We start from the raw sequence: 511 nt of genomic DNA, 5'->3' as shown, positions 1-511 counted from the left end.
TATTAGTTAGCCATTAATGTTTAAAAGTATGAGATAAAATATGTTATTGAATTACAAAACTAAAAGAATTAAATTAATGACTAAATGATAATTAAAAACAATAAATTATGATAATTGGTTAACATTTCTCATAATGAAATACATTACTAAATAATTATATATTTAACAGATCCATCCATTAGGGATAAAGTCTTTTATAAAGTTTATCCGTGTGAGATAATATCCATCAGAATTTCTGATTTTTAGGTTAAATTAAACCCAATTAATTTTAAGATAATATTAAAATCTATTAACTTATTTATAAATGTCCATGCTCCATATAATTATTCTTTATTAGATTAATTAGATAGACGCATTATTAGCCTGTTATTAACTTATTATTAGTGGGCCAAATGATGCCTCTAACAAATTCACTAAATTGTGAGATGTTTTGCCTACTGATAGTATTAATTAGTATAATTAATTAATATTAACTTAACCCGTACCTTATATATTCTAATAATAAGATACA

General features: G+C 21.9%; 1 protein-coding gene across 1 annotated transcript in view; it reads left to right on the top strand.

Moving 5' to 3' along the window:
- The window catches only part of LOC107618742 (protein ECERIFERUM 1), a 39,965-nt gene that overhangs the window by 1,477 nt on the left and 37,977 nt on the right, over positions 1 to 511 (top strand). The window lies entirely within an intron of this gene.

Source organism: Arachis ipaensis, chromosome B09 (genome assembly GCF_000816755.2).
Source record: "Arachis ipaensis cultivar K30076 chromosome B09, Araip1.1, whole genome shotgun sequence".
Classification (NCBI taxonomy): Eukaryota; Viridiplantae; Streptophyta; class Magnoliopsida; order Fabales; family Fabaceae; genus Arachis; species Arachis ipaensis.
Note: the sequence above shows the minus strand (reverse complement) of the source record. Positions and strands in the feature narration are given on the sequence as shown.